This window comes from Salvelinus sp. IW2-2015, linkage group LG13 (assembly GCF_002910315.2).
Source record: "Salvelinus sp. IW2-2015 linkage group LG13, ASM291031v2, whole genome shotgun sequence".
NCBI classification, from domain to species: domain Eukaryota; kingdom Metazoa; phylum Chordata; class Actinopteri; order Salmoniformes; family Salmonidae; genus Salvelinus; species Salvelinus sp. IW2-2015.
In genome coordinates this window covers 47,814,053-47,836,208 of record NC_036853.1, presented here as the reverse complement: position 1 = coordinate 47,836,208, position 22,156 = coordinate 47,814,053, and the positions used below count along the sequence as shown (strand labels likewise).

The window sequence follows — 22,156 nt, the reverse complement described above, 5'->3', positions numbered from 1 at the left end:
AGCGGGACACAATACATGTAGAGATGAGCAACCAATCACTGTTGATGAGGGGAGTGGAACCRCAACCCAGCACYTTATCGTGATAGAGGTTAGTGTAATAGTATTACATCAAAATTACAGTACATCAAATGTGGCCAGTTKATTTCAGAAAGGCTCGCCTCAGKTATTCACTTGCTTACAAGTACATCCTAATTTATCTGCCATAGGGGAGCTTCTGAGACTTCCCCACGACATTATTACCGGTACATGAGTAGAATTTGGATAACAATCTCCCCTCTTCTTGTCAGGATGCAGAGGCTGCAGGTCCTGGGATCAAGCTGGAGAGGTCTCGAGAAGGAGGGACCCACAGCACAGCAAATGCATACATACTGGAACGGCGGAGCGCCCCCTGTAGCCACAGAGGACCCCGCCCAAGCGCCACCCATTACCCGGCGAAACATCACGGAGGTCAGTGGAACGCTGCAAACCGCCCGTCCTCAAGTCAGAGACAGATACAGAGACTTTAACGGGGCTGGACCGACTGGGCTGTCCTCCTGCTCCCCACTCAGAGTATTTACTTTACGGTAACACGAGCCCAAGGACGGTTCTGTCCCATCAGGACTCAGGTGACACMTTACAGACTGGCAATGATCCGTCCTGTTCATACYCTACAGAGATGATACCTGGTGACATGCCTYTSGGCTTAGATACACAGACTAYTCCAWTGAGAGGGGACTGGAACCGGTACAGTAGTAGTGTATATTCTGACGGGTGCCTTGATAAGAAAGGGGAGGGTATAGTCGTAGATGAAGTGAAAGTGAAAGGCGACACTCCTCTGACATGGAATGCAGAGGAGACTCACTTAGGAGAAGGACACTCGCAGGGAAACACCAGTGACTTCTTAGACTACAGGGAAAGCTTACAGACAAATCCAAATGTCGCAACCCACTCCCCTTTACACCCGCTCAGGGATCGCAACCCAGTGTCCACGTCGATGGTACCTTCCGATTCACACGGCCGCGTSCTTTTCGATCAGGTATTGAACTCAAACGACAGGGCTAGAGCCCAGGCTCAGGGAGGGGGAGCAACATCAGGTAATAGTAAAGAGAAACGGTTTCTCTGCATGTTCTGTAACAAAGGATTCAGCCGCCCCCAGAAGGTGGAGATCCACCAGAGGGTCCACACAGGGGAGAAACCCTACAGCTGTACCCAGTGTCACATGAGCTTTGCCCAGGCTTGCAACCTGAAGAGGCATCAAAGGGTCCACACAGGGGAGAAATCCTATAGCTGCCCACATTGTGAAAAGAGGTTCTCCCACCAGCACCAGCTGAAGATGCACCTGAAGGTCCACACAGGAGAGAGGCCGTTCCCCTGTGTGTAGGGCTGTTACTGTGACCGTAAAACCGCCACACCGGGGTCACAAGTCATCACTGTAGTCAAATTCCACATGACCGTTGAGTCATGGTAACTGAGCTAATCAAACTGCACTCTGTAAATGAGTGGTGCTGATGGGCGTTAGTAGCCTGCCAAACTTGCTAACGGCCATCAAGACGCTAATCGCATGGTACTCAACGCTCTATTGTCCCTCAAATCACTCTGACATCAATGCTAATGCATTTGAAAATCGCGCATCAAACACTTCATGATTGAATTTGAATAATCTGCAGGGATCGCAATAGCAGGAATACCTGTGTGTTGCATTCTGAAAATACAGGTGTGTTGACCATGACTTTCAAGTTCCACATTTTTAWAWTGAAATAGACTTGCTGCTATTATCTGAAACATCTCATCCATCGTCCAAACCACGCTCTCTATCTCCGCGTAGAGTGATTTGAGGGACAATAGAGCGTTGAGTACCAGGTCATTAGCATCTTGATGGCCGTTAGCAAGTTTTGTAAGCTACTTACGCCCATCAGCACCATCCGTTTACAGAGCACAGTTTGAGTAGCCCAGTTACCATGACTCAACGGTCACGTGGAATTTGACTACAGTCATTCAGTTAAGTTCCACATTTTTATATTGACATAGACTTGCTGTTATTATCTGAAACGTCTCATCCATCCTCCAAACCACGCTCTCTCTCTCTGCGCTCCAAGTGGGTGAGAGGAGAGGGAGAGAAATGCATTGTGATTGCAACATTTCAAATTGCAGTTGTGGGAAAATCACACAAAGAGGCATATTGTTGTGACTGTTGGAGAGAAGWGGGTCTCAGATGTCTTCGTGCTTTTTTTTTTGTGAGACCTAATTGGTAGTTTTGTCCCATCGCTGCAACTCCCGTACGGACTCGGACGAGGCGAAGGTCGAGAGCCATGCGTCCTCCGAAACACAACCTGCCAAGCCGCACTGCTTCTTGACACACTGTTCGCTTAACCCGGAAGCCAGCTGCACCAATGTGTCGGAGGAAACACCGTATAGCTGGCAACTGAAGTTGGCTTGCAGGCGCCTGGCTCACCACAAGGAGTCGCTAGAGCGAGATGMGACAAGGACATCCCAACAGGCCAACCCCTCCCCTAACCTGGACGACGCTGGGCCAATTGTGRGCRGCTTCATGGGTCTCCCAGTTGCGGCCGGCTGCGACACAGTCTGGGATCGAACCAGAGTCTGCGATGCAGTGCCTTAGACCGCTGCGCCACTCGGGAMGCAGGAGGGTCTCAGCTTTCTGTAGGTTTTATATTTATTTCTCAATTTGGACTGCTGGAGCACCTTTTTTAAATGAAGTGTCTCAGAGGCTATAGCTTTGAGATATATCTTATACGGGGCGGAGTAATTGCATAGGCCTATAGACATCATTGCGGTTATTGCCCTGAAAAGTTTACAGGACATTACATTAACTGTTAACTAACTACTTGAACTGTTAGTTAGCTGTGTAATTGATTAATCTATCAGCATATTATATTTAGTTTTCTAGCTAATGCATTTTGAGTTTCCACTTCCTCAGATTGTGAATTAGCCCAAATCCACATTTTATATATATAACACACACACACTACCGTTCCAAAGTTTGGGTCACTTAGAAATGTCCTAGTTTTTGAAAGAGAAGCACTTTTTTTTTGGGGGTCCCCAAATTTTAAAAAAAATAATTAAAAACAAAATTCAAAAAAAAATTTAATTTTTTTCAAAGGGGGGGGGAAAAATAGACTATTACTGAGTTTTAATAGACCTTGACTCGCAAATAATTATGGAATATGACATAATTGATTCACGCCCCTCTTTCCTTCATGATATCTTCCTCCAAATAAAAAATCTGAGCGTTTAATGCAAGAAACCAATGTACCTATACCGTGTCAGAAGTCCACCATAACCATTAGTTAGATTGCACGACAGTGAGGACTTTATTTAGTTCACGATTGATTCAGTATATAGTACAGCCTGTCTGAACGGCCCCTATAGTCTGCACACCACTAAGCAAGGGGCACCACCAACGCAAGCCCGCAACCCATGCGAAAGACCAAGGAGCTCTCCAAACAGGTTAGGGACAAAAGTTGTGGAGAAGTACAGATCATGCGTTGGGTTATAAAAAAAAGGTCCCAAAACTTTGAACATCCCACGGAGCACCATTAAAATTCATATTTTAAAAAACAATTTGAAAAGAATATGGCACCACACCCCAAAAAAAAAAAACCTGCAAGAGAGGGCCGCCCACTACAAACTCACCGGAAAACACTATGGTCTGGCGCAAACCAACACCTCTCATCACCCGCCAAGAACACCATCCCACAGCTGAAGTATGGTGTGGCAGCATCATGCCTGTGGGGACGTTTTTCCATCGGCAGGGACTGGGAACTGGTCAGAATTGAAGGAATGATGGATGGCGCTAAATATAGGAAATTCTTGAGGGAAACCTGTTTCAGTCTTCCAGAGATTTGAGACTGGGACAGAGGTTCACCTTCCAGCAGGACAATGACCCTAAGCATACTGCTAAAGCAACACTCGAGTGGTTTAATGGGAAACATTTTAAGGTCTTGGAATGGCCTAGTCAACGTCCAGACCTCAATCCAATTGAGAATCTGTGGTATGACTTAAAGATTGCTGTACACCACTGGAACCCATCCAACTTGAAGGAGCTGGAGCAGTTTTGCCTTGAAGAATGGGCAAAAATCCCAGTGGCTAGATGTGCCAAGTTTATAGAGACATACCCCAAGAGACTTGCAGATGTAATTGCTGCAAAAGGTGGCTCGACAAAGTATTGACTTTTGGGGGGGTGAATAGTTATGCACGATCAAGTTTTCTGTTTTTTTTGTGTTATTTATTGTTTATTTGACAAAATATGTTGCATCTTCAAAGTGGTAGGCATGTTGTGTAAATCAATTTATACAAACCCCCACATTTAATTCCAGGTTGTAAGGTAACAAAATAGGAAAAATCCCAAGGGGGGTGAATACTTTCGCAAGCTATATATTAAATAAGATGTCCCTACTGTTGGTGCATGCAAATGCGAGTCATTTCAACTGAACATTGTGGTTACATTAATGAAGAATGAAATCAAATGAATGTTATTCATAATGAATTAATGATGCGTGTCAGGAGCTGGTCATTTTTCCAACACACCTATTATAGCGTTCGTATTTCATCGACACTGTCGAGTGCATACGGATGGCATGCCCATGCAGCTGATAATGGCCCATTCTAAACTAATTTCACACACATATATTATTTAGTATAAAGATCTTATAAATTGAGAGTAGTCTGATGGGAGAGAATATTATCACTTGTGAATGAGAGACTAATGAGCAGTGCGTGCAGTCTAGGCAAGAAACGGAGCGCATGCCTTTTTTGCAACTTTTTCAAATCATCAATTGTTGCATCATGCAGCCCATATGTTTTGATTTCTAAGACATTCTAAGGTTTGTCTCACAACTAAAGTTGCCAAATAACTCGAAATGAAGCATATAGGACATGTTACAAATGATCACTTTTTACACTCGACACAGAATAGCCATTGCGCACTCGCTCGGTAATCGTTAGAGAAAATATCCTTTCTATTTTATTAACCAATGTACACTTATATTCTTGTAAATATAAAGTCATATAAAATAATTGCACAGGATTTAAGTATATATTTTCTGCTATTGGCATGGCACTCCCAGATCGGTAACATGCAGTTGGCCGACTCAATATGAAATTCTGTTCTTCTGAAATAAATTTTCTTCATATCATAATGTTTCTTAACACCAGCTATTGTGATGGTGTATATTAAATGGATTTGTAATCCATATTTCAATTTTAGATGTTCCAAAGGCGCGCATCAGCGGCTTGTATGCTTGGAAACCCGGAGATGCCAACCGTATTTATGTTAATACATGGTCAATAACCTTGTTATTGTGGTCATTTTGCGTGACAGTTAACGGCTGACACATTTTCATGACCGCCACAGCCCTACCTGTACACACTGCAGGAAAAGGTTCTGAGAGGACCTACCTCAGGATACACCAGCAGAAAAAAAACATTCCACTCAGTAACATAGAAACCATTCCACACGATATATTCTGATGTTTGGATCAAACGTTGAATTAAAGACAAAGATTACTTTTCATTGTTGTCAGCAGAAAAGATCCACAGATGCATTTGGAATAACGAGAGTAATCAATTTCAGTGTTGAATATTCCTAGTTAGAATGTTGCATTCAGACATAAAACATCTGTTACATATTGTGTTTGTATTGTGTAGGCTATATTATGTTCACAAATGCATATTTCACTACTTCTATTCAACTAACTTTTTCCCCCAAGACACTTTTAATGAGAAAATGAATGCAGTTAATCAAGTTCATGGACATTTTTTGTTAAGACATATATGTGTGGATTTCATATGGCTTATATACAACTTTGTTTAATAAACATTAACTTTCATTGGGATTCTATTTAGTAGAAATTACACCTGATCTCACCCTATTCTACATARACCCAACAGTGCTTTATAACCAATATACACGTAGGGCCTACTTACAGTGCCTAGAGAAAGTATTCACYGCCCCTTTTCCCATTTTTTGTTTTGTTACGAAGTGGGATTAAAATMGATTTAATTGTAATTTTTCGTCAATGATCTACAAAAAAATGCTCTGTCAAAGTGGAAGAAAAACTATACAATATATTTTTTTAAATCATGAAAAATAAAACACTATKTGAGTCTATACAGGTTAGAATCACCTTTAGTAGCAATTACAACTGTMAATCTTTGAGTAAGTCTCAAAGAGCTTTCCACACCTGGATTGTGCAACATTTGCCCAATTTATTTTAAACAAAAAATCTTAAATCCCTGTCAAATTGGTTGTTGATCATTGCTAGACAACCATTTTCAGGTCTTGCCACAGATTTTCAAGCAGATTTATGTCAAAATTGTAACTTGGCCACTCATTTGCGGTCTTCTTGGTAAGCAACTCCAGTGTAGATCTGGCTTTGTGTTTTAGGTTATCGTCCTGCAGAAAGATTAATTCCTCCCAGTATCTGGTGGAAAGCAAACTGAACCAGGTTTTCCTCTAGGATTTTGCCTGTGCTTAGCTCCATTACGTTAATTTTTTCTCCTGAAAAACTCCCCAGTCCTTAATGATTACAAGCATACCCATAACACGATGCAGCCACAACTATGCTTGAAAATATGGAGAGTGGACTCAGTAATGTGTTGTATTGGATTTGCTCCAAACATAACAGTTTGTATTCAGGACAAAAAGTTAATTGCTTTGTCACCTTTTTTTTTTTGCAGTACTGCTTTAGTGCCTTGTTGCAAACAGGATGCACGTTTTGGAATATTTTTATTCTGTACAGGCTTCCTTCTTTTCACTCTGTCAAAGAGGTTAGTATTGTGGAGTAACTACAATGTTGTTGATCCATCCTCTGTTCTCCTATCACAGCCATTAAACTATGTGACTGTCTTAAAATCAGGGGTTGAATACTTATTGGCTCAAGAAATTTCAGCTTTTCATTTATTTATTTTTTGTCAAAATTAAATTTAAAAAAAAACATAATTCCACTTTAACATTATGAGGTATTGTGTGTAGGCCAGTGACCCCAAAAAATCTCAATTTTAATCAATTTTAAATTGAGTCTGTAAAATAACAAAATGTGGAAAAAGTCAAGGTGCATGAATACTTTCTGAAGGAACTGTAACAGTGGAGGCTGCTGAGGGGAGAACGGCTCACAATAATGGCTTGAATGGAGTTTAATGGATGGAATAGAGTGAATGGAATGGTATCAAAACCATGAAACCATGTCTTTGAAACCATTCCATTTACTCCATTCCAGACATTATTACGAGCTGTTCTCCCCTCAGAAGCCTTCACTGCACTGTACCTACACATACCCACACACTAACAAACACCTGCTGTGCACTTCAAAATAGTTCAGTCAGGTTTGACTGATGATGACTCATATTTACCCACATCATATTCATGTCCACCAGGAAGAGTTTAACAACAGTTAAGTAATTGTGTAACTACAGTATAGMACTCAAGCGTAGTGTGGATGGATAAACACTCCATGTTGAAAGTGTGTTTATCTGTGTGTACATACCTGAGGGAGTGTATGTCTGTAATCTGTATCACCTGTCTCTTCCAGGAGGAGGAGGGTCCAGAGGTGCTGCTCGTGAAGGAGGAGGGGTGTGAGGAGGGTCTGGGGAACCCTGAGGGGACCATGGTCATGGAGGACAACCAGACTACACCACCTCCTGAACCCACAGAGGAACCAGCTAAGCAGCACAGGACCACACACAGTCTCACTGAGGTGAGCCCTCTGTGAACTACTGTCTGATTGGTATTAGGTCAGGTCTTAATTAATTTTGTCTTAAGTATGGGACCATGCCATTGAATTATCCAACCATTAGTATCAAATCAACTAACATGTATGCATTGTACTCATAGCAATCCCTCATTGCCCAATCCGAAGATGCTCCATAGCAGGGTGCTCATATCAGTTGTCTTGATCCAACATCCTCTCACTCTGTATCTCTTACAGTCAGTAGACATGGAGGATGGGAAGCCTGATCTGCTGCTAGTCAAAGAGGAGACAATAGAGGACGGACCAGAYAGCATTGATCTGCTGAGTGGACTAAAGATGGGGGAGCAAGGTAAGGGAGAAATACATATAACGTACATACAGTAATAGATCTTCAATGGGAATAGCGATGCACCTGACTATTTTATCTTAATTTTCTTCATTCATACAATGAAATCAATACAACTTATGTTTACATACAACAAAAACACAATGAATGAACTTGACCATGTAATTGACTCAAAAACACTCCATATGTAGAGTTTTCTCTGCCATGTTTGTAAAGTCTATTTTCTAACCTCTTCCTGCAGGTGGTTGGCTGGAGGCTAACAGAGGAGACTGGACGGCCATCTTGGATACCCAGACCAGTGCAGCCAAGGGCCCAGGGGACAACATCATTGAGCAGGCCAGGACCAMATGCGACATAGTGGGGGTCAATGGATGGAACAGCATCCTAAACTCTGGGCTGGGGAACAACGCTGTTAACCACAACCAGAAACAGACGGTCGAATACAAAACAACAGCTGAACTTAGTCTTCATGACAACAGACTGGCTGAGACCAGGGCGAGGCGTAGATTTGGCCAGCGTGGACGGGGAGGTGTCTGTATGAGAACAGCCACAGACTCTGCTAGCGATGCTCCATCCTGCTCCTATAGTTGTGATTCAGAGAGACTGATGGCGCCTCAGGTTAACCCCCTAACAGGTGCTGCCTTCAGCCTGCCTTCTATAGGATCTATCAACTGGAACATGGACCCTGCAACAACACAGACACTSCCTGYCCTTCGTCCTCCTCACAATCTCCTTATATTAAACCAAACCTCAGACAATGCCAGTGCCTCAACACTAAATAGCTACACAAGCCCATTGACAAATGACAGTAGTAGAGATGGAATCAGTAAAGGTGGCATCGCCAAAGAGAAGCGTTTCCCGTGTTCGTTTTGTGGGAAAGCCTTCAGTTTCCCCAAACAGGTGGAGATCCACCAGAGGATGCACACGGGGGAGAAACCATTCGGATGCCACCTGTGCTGGGCCAGTTTTTCACACTCGTTCAGCCTGAAGAGGCACCAGAGGGTRCACACGGGGGAGAAACCATTCAATTGCCACCTGTGCCGGGCCAGTTTTTCACACTTGTTCAACCTGAAGAGGCACCAGAGTGTCCACACAGGGGAGAAAACCTGAAGCTGCCCCAGTGTGAGAAGAGGTTCTCCCACCAGCATCAGCTGAAGATGCTCCTGAAGTTCCACATGGGAGAGAGGCCGTTCGCCTGTACACACTGCGGGAAGAGGTTCTCAGAGAGGAGATACCTCAGGATACACCAGCAGAAAACATGGTCCATGTATAGAGTATAGTAACATGTAGTACTAGTTAGTGTGTTTGTAGTTAATTCTGTTGCTTTTGGATTTAGTAGGGAARTGGACGAGGTGAACTCCACCCAGCACAGCCAGAAGAGGATTGAGTTTTTCCTAGCCACCGTGCTTCTACATCTGCATTGCTTGCTGTTTGGGGTTTTAATCTGGGTTTCTGCTGATGTATAAAGGGCTTTATGAATGCATTTGATTGAAATTTGATTGAACTGYGGAAAGAATGAGTATGATGAMGCAGAGTAGATGATATGGTGTCTAGTAAAAATGCTTCACTAATGAAGAATGACAAATTTAGTCCCTTTAGGTTGATACTGGTGGTGTTATAGTGTGATCAGGATGGTGCCTTGTAATGTTAAACCTTTTCCGAKGTATTCTAAAATTCATTTTATCAAAGTAAGGGTTCCAGATTTACAGAAAAGGTAAAATGGTACCATTGTGAGAAAAGTTAATCTACTTGTATCGTTTTGTGCAATAAAAGTACTGTACGTAAAAGTTATGCGAGTAAATTACCATTTTGTTGAAATGAAATACAAAATTGACTCTGTGCTGACTGACTTGGTTATTTTTGTATCATTGTAGGGACTGAGTTTCCCTTATCAGTCTAACRAAAACATTATACTTAATTATTTAATCAACACACACAGTRGTGGTCCTTGCACTTTTATCAAGTAACTGACCATTTTCCCTAAAAGATTTGTTGAAATTGAACATTGTATTTGGTCTCAAATGCTTTATTTCACTGTTAATATTACAGAACCTTTGTTTTTMATTCATAACTTAATATATCCCTTTAAATCAGAAAATAAACAGAAATGGCATTGACTAAATTATTGACACCCTAGACATAATATTTGGTAGCACAGCCTTTGGTCAAAATAACTGGTATAATCAAGCGCTTCCTGTAGCCATCGATGAGCTTCCTGCACCTCTGTACTGGCAGTTTGGCCCACTCCTCTGGCGTTGCCACGCCCAACTGCTGTTTTCAAGTCTCCACAAGTTTTCAATGGGATTTAGTTCTGTACTCATTGCTGGCCACTTTTAGAACAGTCCAGCGTTTTTTCTTGAACCATTCCTGGGTGCTTTTTGAAGTGTGTTTAAGGTCATTGTCCTGCTGGAAGACCTTTGACGGAGACCAGCTTTCTGCACTGTGTCTGACATTGCGCTCTAAAAATGCCTTGGTATTTTCCTGATTTCATGATGCCATGTACACGTTCAAGGCACCCAGTGCCAGAGACAGCAAAGCAACCCCAAACATCACTGAACCTCCTACAGTTTGACTGTAGGAAGAGGTTCTTTTCTTTGAAGGCTTAATTTTGTTCTCTGTAAACAGAGATGGTGTGCTTTACCAAGAATATCTAATTTGTTCTAATCTGCCGACAGTACATTCTCCCAGAAGGATTTTGGCATGTTATGGTGTTAGTGCAAATTGCAGTCAGGCTTTCTTATGTCTCTCTCTCAGCAGTTGGGTCCTCTGCGAGTTGAAACTGTTATACCTTGTGTCTGAAGGTCAGCTTGAAACTGTGTGGCAGTTTATCGAGGTGCTTTCTCCACCATTGAAACAATCCTTCGCTGCAATCTTCAAAGTTCTCTTGCAGCCCCTTCCAGGGAAGTTGGCTACAGCGGCATGGGCCTTAAACTTCTTGATAACGTTACATACGGTGGAAACAGGAACTCTGGAGATGGACTTGTAGCCTTGATTGTCCATGCTTGGCTACAATCTTGTGTCTGACCTCCTCAGACAATTCTCTGGTTTTCTTTATTTTCTCCATGCTCATTGCGGTACACACAGTGACAAAACAGGATACTGAGTCCTTTTCTCTATTCAAACTTCGTCTTCTACTATGGTATAATGGCGTTCYCAACAATTATATGTGCATTCCGCCACCTACTGTGCAGGTAGATAATAAGGATCCCAAAAAGGAAAAKGTTTCGGTAAAAATAAATWAAATATCATACAAACTACCAAAAAATAAATTAACTATACAAAATCAACCTGATTTTCTATAAAAACCTCATTCTATTCAGGTCCAACACAGGCTCAGAAGCCTCCTGTGAGGATGGGACAATAGTCCTTGGAGCCCCAAGTCTTTGAGCCTCAAAAACGTATCAGGCTGCAGATATGATGTCCAGCTTCTTGGACATCTTAGACACTTGTGCTGTACAATTAATCACTGTGGCTATAAATGCCACACAATACACCTTCTTCACAATGAGTGTATCCAGATCACCTGATTGACTTAAAACACTATCAACTGGTTGCACTGAATCCACCACCATATCGCCAACACTGTTGCCCCTTGCCCCTATGACTCTCTTCACCGCCTCCACATAGGAGATCCGCTGCGCAACCCTGATCCTTGACACCTGGACCTCCTTTACCCTAGCAGGACACTCAAGAAAGTCCGGAGTATGATGCCCACCACATTTGCAACATTTTCCATTCACAGATTTTTCAATATGATACTTCTCCCGTCTGCAAACATTTGACACGTGACCATATCCTTTACAKTTTCTACAATGATTGTGGACTACAGCAAAAAGAGGACCGAGCATGCCCCCATTCTCACCGACGGGGCTGTAGTGGAACAGGTTGAGAGKTTCAAGTTCATTGGTGTCCACATCACTAACAAACTATCATGGTCCAAACACACCAAGACAGTCGTGAAGAGGGCACGACAATGCCTATTTCCCCTRAAGAGACTGAAAAGATTTGGCATGGGTACTCAGATCCTCAAAAAGTTCTACAGCTGCACCATCGAGAGCATCCTGACTGGTTGCATCACCGCCTGGTATGGCAACTGCTCGGCCTCCAACCGCAAGGCAATACAGAGGGTATTGTGTATGGCCCATGTCATGACGTGGGGGAGGTTTATGACCCCCCATAAATGCCTTTCCCCTTTTTCCCTTTCTACTCTACCGATGTGACTCTTGAAATTCCCTTGGTTAACAMTGAGAGAGAGTCTGGTGACATCAAAAGATGGGAACGGAACCATGTTTTGGTAATCCAACCAGCTGAAAATATGTGTTGGTACTAAATGAATATGATGCCAMATCAGTTGGCGTCTGAGACATTATTACTGATGATATCACGACATAAACTGTATCTTGGAAAGTCTACACATTCTAGTTATCAGATTCACATGGAATTGTTGTGCAATTTAAATGTTTAAATATGAAACTATTTGTAAAAAGATTAAATGTAATTTTAGCTTCCAAATGAGAGAATTGGGTTTTCATGAGTGAACTATGCTCAACTCAGTGGCCCTGCCCATGTGAACAGACATTGGTTATAAACTATGAAACACGCCTTCTCTCCCCTCTATATAAAGCCCTTGACGAAAATGTAATTTTTCTGTTCCGAGGACGTTAGGGCGACCTCTTACGTTAAAAGGGGTTCAGATAACCTAACGAAACCAGCATCGAATTTTCAACGTGAAGATGACGAGTCAACAACGCCGAAAGGATGAATTTCGACTATACCAGCCAGGAAGTAAGCCATGAAGCTTAAAGTATGTCACTTGGTATGAACTTTGAACTCTTATTCACTCCAGAAGTGATACCTCCTAGCCGTTGAGTTAGCAGCAGTCGCTAAACATGGGCTAGGAGAGGACGGACAGTATCCATTCTACCACGCTCCAGTTCACCACTAGACAGTCTTCAGAGGACCAGAGATCCATGCTGGACAACCCGGCCTACGATCTACGACCAATCTACCGAAGCGCAGCTCAGAGTAAATATTTATTGCATTCTCCTTTTTCAAATGGGGGGTAATTTAGAATGCATAAGATACTGTATTTACGATAGCATAGCTTCTCCCTTTGTTACTCAGTCTTCCAGCTCTTTCACTCAAACCCAACCCCCTTTCTTTGTGTAACCAGCCGTCGTATCTGTTCGTCCACCAGGACGTTTTCTTTATGACATAATTTGTAATCAATGTTAATCCATTCTGTGTGATTATTTAGGTGTTAGTAAATAAATAATTATACCAAATGTTTTGGTATTACTGATTCAACTTGTTAGCCAGGGTTCGTGAAGATAACCAAGAATTTACAACTTTCAGATGAGACTAAATAAGGTGACGATTAAATATTGACGGCTATTGATGTAAAAGATMACCAGGTCTTTAAGAGCTTATTCGGAAGATAACAGCTCTATAAACATTATTTCGTGGTGCTCCGACTTTCTAGTTAATTATCTACCCGATTAGCTTAATCAGGTAATATTAATTACAGAGAAATTATTTTATAGAATAGCATGTCATATCACTTAATCCGGCATAGCCAAAGACAAGACACCCAGTACATCACTGGGGCTAAGCTTCCTGCCATGCAGGACCTCTATACCAGGCGGTGTCAGAGGAAGGCCCTAAAAATTGCCATAGACCCCAGCCCCCCTAGTCATAGACTGTTCTCTCTGCTACCACATGGCAAGCGGTACCGGAGTGCTAAGTCTAGGTCCAAAAGGCTTAACAGCTTCTACCCCCAAGCCATAAGACTCCTGAACAACTAATCAAATGGCTACCTGGACTATTTGCATTGTTGTCACCCCATTAGTACTCATTAGTACCGTCAGCTGTGCTTAATTGCCTCTGATCACCTTGACTCACATGCCGGGCTGGGCTACTGTCCATGGGAGCAGTCTGCCCTCTGGTGGTCCTTCCACAACAGTCAGCAATCCAGTAGGACCTGGACTTGGTGTTGATGGCGGGAGAGACTGGACCTCTGGCCCCGGATTAGGATCCTGAATCAGAAGCCTTCGCTCTTCCTTCCCGAGTTGGAACCATGATCCAACCACGAGGTACAGTGACTTCACRAAAACCACCACACAGAACAACCAAATCACATTTTATTGATCACATGCTTCGTCAACAACAGGTGTATACTAACAGTGAAATGCTTAATTACGGCCCCCTCCCAAACAATGCAGAAAGATAAATAATATAGAAATAACACACAGTAACAATAACTTAGCTATATACACGGGGTACCAGTGGACAAGGGGAACTAAGCAACCAGTGGACAGGTGGACTGAACAACCTCAGTCCTGGTGGTCATCAGAGAGACGGAGGCTCCAGTCAGGGATCTAGTCTGCAACCCAGACCCTTCTCTTCTCAGTGCAGGGATGAAGCAGGGCCTGGGGCTGATAGAGATAGACCCCCCTGTTCCTATGATTCAAACACCACAGTATCCATGATGAACAGAGCAGGTCACCCTGGGCTTCAGCCTTCACAGACAGTGGTGGGAGATCTAGTCTAACAGGAAGTCTGTCTTCTCTTTCAGGATCTAATGCTTGGTGAGTGACTTCATAGAAAACCTGGTTCTAGCCTTCCTCATTTTTTTTTGTTTTGTATTTTGTATTTATTAGGATCCCCAATTAGTTGCTGCCTCCTGGGGTCCAAACAGGAAAAAAAACACAACAAATAAAATGCATAATATAAATAATGACTTTAACAAACTTCTAGCATACACTGAGTGTACAAAACACTAGGAACACCTTCCTAATATTACCCCTTTCTTTGCCATCAGAACAGCTTCAATTCATTGGGGCATGGACTCTGCAAGGTGTCGTAAGCGTTCCACAGGGATACTGGCCCATGTAGACTCCAATGCTTCCCACAGTTGTGCTGCCAAGTTGGCTGGATGTCCTTTGGGTGGTGGACCATTCTTGATACACATGGGAAACTGTTGAGCGTGAAAAACCCAGCAGRGTTGCAGTTCTTGACACAAACCAGTGTGCCTGGTAACTACTACCATACCCCATTCAAAGGCACTTAAATATTCTGTCTTGCACATTCACCCTCTTAATGGCACACATACACAATCCATGTCTCAATTGTCTCTATAGGCTTAAAAATCCTTCTTTAACCTGTCTCCTCCCCTATCATCTACACTGATTGAAGTGGATTTAACAGGTGACTTAATTAAGGGATCATAGCTTTCACCTGGATTCACCTGGTCAGTCTATGTCATGGAAAGAACAGGTGTTCCTAATGTTTTGTACACCACATAATCTCCTGTTTCTGCCTCAAGCTTCAGAAACAGGAGATGGCTCCTACCCTATTAACAGTTCCGGCTAGTGCAAGGCCCACCATTTACATAATACAGTACACAATACAGTTTAAATTACAATACAAAATGTATCAAAATGGCTGTGTCTTCACAGTCCCTGTTGTGCCGTAAGGTGTTCTTTTATCTGTTTTTTAAAATCTGTGTTTGTTGCTAGCTTGAGTTACCTGGGGTGGCCGAGAGTTCCATGTAGTCATGGCTCTATTTAATACTGTGTGTTTCCCAGCCTCTGTTCTGGACCTAGGGACTGTGAAGACACCTCTGATTGCATGTCTTGTGTTGTACCGATTAGTGTCCGACCTGTGTGCCAACTGCTTGAACAAACAGTTTAGTACCTTCAACACCTCGCACAAAGACCAATAGTGATGCAGTCAATCTCTCCTCAACTTTGAGCCAGGAGAGATTGACATGCATGTTACTGACATTCACCCTCTGTGTACATCTAAGTGCAATACGTGCTTCCCGACCAACTGCAATTCATCTATGTCCCTCTTTGCCGCACATGACCTCACAACTGGGCAGTAGTCCAGGTGCGACAAAACTAGGACCTGTCTGGTAGACGCAGATATCAAGAAAGCAGAGCAACACCTTATTATGGACAGACCTCTTCCCATTTTAGCAACCATTGAGTCTATATGCTTTGATCTTGCCAGCAGTTTAGTCTCCTCAACTTGCTCAATCACTACGTTACTCAATAATAGATCTAAATGAGGTTTAGCGTTGAGTGAGTGATTTGTCCCAAAAAGCAATGATTTTAGATGTTGTGATATTTAGCACCAGCCTATTGCTTGTTACCCATTATAAAACTGGCTGAAGCTCTATGTTAAGGGTGTCAGTTATTTATTTTACTGTCGTAGCCGACAAGTATACTCTTGAGTTGTCAGTGTACATAAACACACAGGCTTCATTCAAAGTCAGTGGAAGGTTATTATTGAAAACAATGGCCCAAGCCGACTGCCATGCGGTACACCACACTCAACCAAATTTGCATAAGAGAGGTTGCCATTAAAGAAAACCATCTGTGTTCTATTAGATAGGTAACTCTCAATCCATGATAAGGTAGAGGATGCAAATCCATAACACCTACGTTTTTTCAGAAATAGGTTATGGTCAATGATATCAAAAGCTGCACTAAGTCTAACAAAACAGCTCCCACAATCTTCTATTAATTTGTTTCAGTTAATCATCAGTGCCGAGCATTTTGAGTGCCCTTCCTTGTAAGCATGCTGAAAGTCTGTTGCTAATTTGTTTTCTGTAAAATAACTTTGTATTTGGTTTAAAGAAATCTAAAAGCTTGGTAAGCACTGGTAACAGGATGATTGGTCGGCTGTTTAAACCATTAAAGGGTTTAAAGGGTGCTTTGCTATTCTTGGGCAATGGAATGACCTTTACCTCCCTCCAGGCCTGAGGGCACACACCGTCTTCTAGGCTTAAATTGAAGATGTTGCAAACAGGAGTCGCAATGTATTCCACTACCAACCTCAGCAATTTCCCATCCAGGTTTTCGGTACCAGGTGGCTTGTCTTTATTATATTATTGTTATAGCAACACCTTTTTCACCTCTTCCACACCCATTTTGCTGAACTCAAAACTACAGTGCTTGTCTTTCATTATTTGGTCCGTTAAGCATGAATATGAAGGCTCAGCATTTGTTGTTTGCATATCATCCCTAACTTTATCTTGTCAACAAAAAAGTTAGCTCATGGTTACCCCACGAATACAGACAGGGTCAGGATCTTCCAGCGCCGACAGAGATGGCCGCCTCGCTTCGCGTTCCTAGGAAACTATGCAGTATTTTGTTTTTTTTTAGGTGTTATTTCTTACATTGTTACCCAGAAATCTTAGGTTTTATTACATACAGTCGGGAGGAACTATTGGATATAAGAGCAAAGTCAATTCACCAACATTACCAACATTACGACCAGGAATATGACTTCCCGAAGCGGATCCTCTGTTTGGCCCACCACCAGAACAATGGATCGGATCCCAGCCGGCGACCCAAAACAATGGCGCCGCAGAGGGTCAGACGGACGGTCTTCTGGTCAGGCTCTGTAGACGGGCACATCGCGCACCGCTCCCGAGCATACTACTCGCCAATGTCCAGTCTCTTGACAACAAGGTAGACGAAATCGAGCAAGGGTTGCCTCAGAGAGACATCAGAGACTGTAACGTTCTTTTGTTTACGGAAACATGGCTCACTCAAGACACGCTATCGGAGTCGGTACAGCCACCTGGTTTCTTCACGCATCGCGCCGACAGAAACAAGCATCTCTCTGGTAAGAAGAAGGGTGGGTGTATGCCTTATGATTAACGAGACGTGGTGTGATCATAACAACATACAGGAACTCAAGTCCTTTGTTTCACCTGACTTAGAATTCCTCACAATCAAATGCCGACCGCATTATCTACCAAGAGAATTCTCTTCGATCATAATCACAGTCGTGTATATTCCCCCCCAAGCAGACACATCGCCGCCCTGAAAGAACTTCATTCAACTCTATGTAAAATAGAAACCACATATCCTGAGGCTGCATTTATTGGGCTGGGGATTTTAACCAGGCTAATCTGAAAACAAGGCTCCCTAAATTCTATCAGCATATCGATTGTGCAACCCGGGCTGGCAAACCTGGATCATTGTTATTCTAACTTCCGCGACGCATATAAGGCCCTCCCCCGCCCTCCTTTCGGAAAAGCTGACCACGACTCCATTTTCTTGCTCCCAGCCCATAGACAGAAACTAAAACAGGAAGCACCCGCGCTCAGGTCTGTTCAACACTGGTCCGACCAATCGGATTCCACACTTCAAGATTGCTTCGATCACGTGGACTGGGATATGTTCCGCATAGCGTCGAACAACAACATTGATGAATACGCTGATTCGGTGAGCGAATTTATTAGCAAGTGCATCGGTGATGTTGTACCAACAGCGTCTATTAAAACATTCCCCAACCAGAAACCTTGGATTGATGGCAGCATTCGGGCAAAATTGAAAGCGCGAACCACTGTTTTAATCAAGGGAAAGGTGACCGGAACATGACCGAATACAAACAGTGTAGCTATTCCCTCCGCAAGGCAATCAAACAAGCTAAGCGTCAGTATAGAGACAAAGTAGAGTCGCAATTCAACGGCTCAGACACGAGAGGTATGTGGCAGGGTCTACAGTCAATCACGGACTACAGAAGAAAAACCAGCCCGTCGCGGACCACGATGTCTTGCTCCCAACTTCTTTGCTCGCTTTGAGGACAATACAGTGCCACTGACACGGCCCGCTACCAAAACCTGCGGGCTCTCCTTCACTGCAGCCAACGTGAGTAAAACATTTAAACGTGTTAACCCTCGCAAGGCTGCAGGCCCAGACGGCATCCCCAGCCGCGTCCTCAGAGCATGCGCAGACCAGCTGGCTGGTGTGTTTACGGACATATTCAATCAATCCTTATCCCAGTCTGCTGTTCCCACATGCTTCAAGAGGGCCACCATTGTTCCTGTTCCCAAGAAAGCTAAGGTAACTGAGCTAAATAACTACCCGCCCGTAGCACTCAATTCCGTCATCATGAAGTGCTTTGAGAGACTAGTCAAGGACCATATCACCTCCACCCTACCTGACACCCTAGACCCACTCCAATTTGCTTTTCGCCCCAATAGGTCCACAGACGACGCAATCGCAACCACACTGCACACTGCCCTAACCCATCTGGACAAGAGGAATACCTATGTAAGAATGCTGTTCATCGACTACAGCTCAGCATTAACACCATAGTACCCTCCAAACTCGTCAATAAGCTCGAGATCCTGGGTCTCGACCCGCCCTGTGCAATTGGGTCCTGGACTTCCTGACGGGCCGGCCCCAGGTGGTGATGGTAGGTAACAACATCTCCCCCCGCTGATCCTCAACACTGGGGCCCCACAAGGGTGCGTTCTCAGCCCTCTCCTGTACTCCCTGTTCACCCATGACTGCGTGGCATGCACGCCTCCAACTCAATCATCAAGTTTGCAGACGACACTACAGTGGTAGGCTTGATTACCAACAACGATGAGACGGCCTACAGGGAGGAGGTGAGGGCCCTCGGAGTGTGGTGTCAGGAAAATAACCTCACACTCAATGTCAACAAAACAAAGGAGATGATCGTGGACTTCAGGAAACAGCAGAAACACAGCCCCCTATCCACATCGATGGGACAGTAGTGGAGAGGGTGGGAAGTTTTAAGTTCCTCGGCGTACACATCACGGACAAACTGAAATGGTCCACCCACACCGACAGCGTGGTGAAGAAGGCGCAGCAGCGCCTTTTCAACCTCAGGAGGCTGAAGAAATTTGGCTTGTCACCTAAAACACTCACAAACTTTTACAGATGCACAATCGAGAGCATCCTGTCGGGCTGTATCACCGCCTGGTAATGCAACTGCTCCACCATAACCGTAAAGCTCTCCAGAGGGTAGTGAGGTCTGCACAACGCATCACCGGGGGCAAACTACCTGCCCTCCAGGACACCTACACCACCCGATGTCACAGGAAGGCCAAAAAGATCATCAAGGACAACAACCACCTGAGCCACTGCCTGTTCACCCCGCTATCATCCAGAAGGCGAGGTCAGTACAGGTGCATCAAAGCGGGGACCGAGAGACTGAAAAACAGCTTCTATCTCAAGGCCATCAGGCTGCTGCCAACATACTGACTCAACTCTAGCCACTTTAATAATAGAAAAATTGATGTTATAAATCTATCACTAGCCACTTTAAACAATGCCACTTTATATAATGTTTACATACCCTACGATACTTGATGTAATAAATGTATCACTAGCCACTTTAAACAATGACACTGTATATAATGTTTACATACCCACATTACTCATCTCATATGTATATACTGTACTCTATACCATCTACTGCATCTTGCCTATGCCGTTCGGCCATCACTCATTCATATATTTTTATGTACATATTCTTATTCTTTCCTTTACACTTGTGTGTATAAGGTAAGTGTTGTGAAATTGTTAGGTTAGATTACTTGTTAGATATTACTGCATGGTCGGAACTAGAAGCACAAGCATTTCGCTACACTCGCATTAACATCTGCTAACCATGGTTATGTTACAAATAAAGTTTGATTTGATATTGGCGTCACCACGAGAGGTACAGTGCCTTCAGTAAGTATTCTTCATACCCCTTGACTTATTCCACATTTTGTTGTGAGCCTGAATTCAAAAGGGTTAATATATTTGTTTTCTCATCCATCTACAGACAATACCCCATAATGACAATGTGAAAACATGTTTTTTAGAAATTTGTGCGCATACTTGAAAATTAAATACAGAAATATCTCAAGTATTTACACCCCTGAGTCAATACTTTGTATAAGCACTGTTGGCAGTGATTAAAGCTGTGAGTCTTTCTGGGTAAGTCTCTAAGAGCTTTCCACACCTGGATTGTGCAACATTTGCCCATTATTCTTTTCAAAATTCTTTAAGCTCTGTCAAATTGGTTGCTGATCATTTTCAGGTCTTGCCATAGATTTCTAAAAACCTGTTTTTGCTTTGTCATTATGGGYTATTACGTGTAGATTGATGAGTGGAAAATTTTAGAATAAGGCTGTAACATAACATGTGGAAAAAGGGGTCTGAATACTTTCCGAATGCACTGTATATGGTTGGTATTTAKAGTTTTTATTTTCTGCCCAGCACAAACACCATGTTCAACTATTCATGGTCAACAATTTAGACCACAATTAGTTGAACGAGGTGTTAGTGAAAGGCTGGAACAGAATGTGTAAACTCCTGTCATATGTACAAAAAACCTGGGTTCGATCCCAGGCTGTGACCGGGAGTCCCATAGGGCGGCAGACAATTGGCCCAGCGTCGTCCGGTTTAGGGAAGGGTTTGGCCAGGCGCTCTAGTGACTCCTTGTGGCGGGCCGGGTGCCTGCAGGCTGACGACGGTCGTCAGATGAACAGTGTTTCCTCCGACACATTGGTGTAGCTGGCTTCCGGGTTAAGCAAGCAGGTATTAAGAAGCACGTATTGGCAAGTCATGTTTGGAGGACGCTTGACTCGACCTTTGCCTCTCCCGAGCACATTGGGGAGTTGCAGCAATAAGACAAGATCGTAATCGCGAAATTGGGTAGAAAAAGGGGGTAAAAAATGCATAATAACTAAGGGCTGTGTTTTGTGTGGGCTTAACCTGGCATTACGTATTAATAACTGTGTACAGTGCCTTCGGGAAAGTATTCAGACCCATTGACTTTTCCCACATTTTGTTACGTTACAGCCTTATTCTAAAACTGATTAAAAAATATATCCTCAGCAATCAACACACAAGACCCTATAATGACAAAGCAAAAACATTTTTTTTTTTTTTGCAAATGCATTTAAAAAAAAACAGAAATACTTTATATAATTATTCAGACCCTTTGCTATGACACACGAAATTGAGCTCAGGTGCATCCTGTTTCCATTGATCATCCTTAAGATGTTTCTTAAACTTGATTTGAGTCCACATGTGGTAAATTCAATTGATTGGACATGATTTGGAAAGGKACACACCTGTCTATATAAGGTCCCACAGTTGACAGTGCATTCTAGAGCAAAAACCAAGCCATGAGGTTGAAGGAGTTGTCCATAGAGCTCCGAGACAGGATTGTGTCGATGCACAGATCTGGGGAAGGGTACCAAAGCGCGGCCAGCTCTAGAAGAGTCTTGATGGCTCCAAACTCTTCCATTTAAGAATGATGGAGGGGCACTGTGTATTTGGGGACCTATCAATGCTGC

General features: G+C 43.3%; 1 protein-coding gene and 1 pseudogene across 1 annotated transcript in view; both read left to right on the top strand.

The window, feature by feature from the left end:
• LOC111971721 (uncharacterized) overlaps window positions 1-22,156 on the top strand; it is a 233,612-nt gene that overhangs the window by 172,135 nt on the left and 39,321 nt on the right. The gene's annotated exons all lie outside the window — the stretch shown is intronic.
• Window positions 356-9,873, top strand: LOC111971718 (uncharacterized; annotated as a pseudogene).